The sequence below is a fragment of the Cyprinodon variegatus genome, unplaced genomic scaffold (assembly GCF_000732505.1).
Source record: "Cyprinodon variegatus isolate N-32 unplaced genomic scaffold, C_variegatus-1.0 Scaffold265, whole genome shotgun sequence".
Lineage (NCBI taxonomy): Eukaryota > Metazoa > Chordata > Actinopteri > Cyprinodontiformes > Cyprinodontidae > Cyprinodon > Cyprinodon variegatus.
The window spans coordinates 432,242-433,256 of NW_015150718.1; positions in this window are offsets into that span (position 1 = coordinate 432,242).

Genomic DNA, 1,015 nt, shown 5'->3' on the forward strand with positions numbered 1-1,015 from the left:
TTGTCATCTTTAATATTAATGTTGTTAGATTACTGGAAATATTTCATTTCTGTATTTCTATTGTTAATGTTTAATAAACTAATTAAAACTAAGGCTTTCCCAAAACAACTTTTTAATTCCCCATACATGCTGATATTAGATACCAACCAATACCATTACTGGACTGTTATATTAGCTCATATCATGCTTTTATTTCTCATTTTAGTGTAAAATGTTAGAACATTCTTGATTAAGAGATATTCAAACAGGAAATGATTCAACTGAAATAGGTAGGAGAATAATTCACCGATGGGTTACATTAACTTAGCAGAAGTGGGATGTTTCTGTTAGCATGCTAATATCTGAGATTTTAGATGCAGGATGATATATTCTGATATTTTTTTATTTTTTTGGCTGGCATCGGACTAATATTGGACCAGGACATCCCAACTGAAAACACTGAATTCTGACATTCCACTTGAGTATCACTGCTGCCCCCCTCTGGCTGAGAGGGGAACTGGTGAATTACATCCTCATAGAAACAAAGCCTGGTAGGCAGGGCCGGAGCCACGGGGTGGCTATGATTAGTGTCTCCCAAAGTTGGTTCTGTTTGAATTCATGGGCTGCATCCTGCAAAGGCCAGATTCCAACGCCGATTAGGTCATAGCGTGGCGCTGAGGTCTGGTCGGATTCCAAGACTCCTCGCAGTGTTGTAGTAGCCTACTCGAGATCGGTCTTGGTCTCAAGACCATTTTTTGATGGTCTCGGGCGCTGAGGACTCAGCATTTTATTTCAAGACCACAACTGTGGAAATAACACTAATCATCAGAATATTATCAGTTTCTTTAAGATCCTTCTTTTTATTGGATGCTTGGATTCAAATCCAAGCAATAACCTGTCTCATTGGTAAATGCAGTGAAGGAGATCAATCTGTTTTTTCAACAAATTATCTGTCTCATAACATATTTCACGACTTGGTGACAGATATAGATTTATTTAAGAAAAGTTATAGCTTTATATAGCTTTAATCTGTATA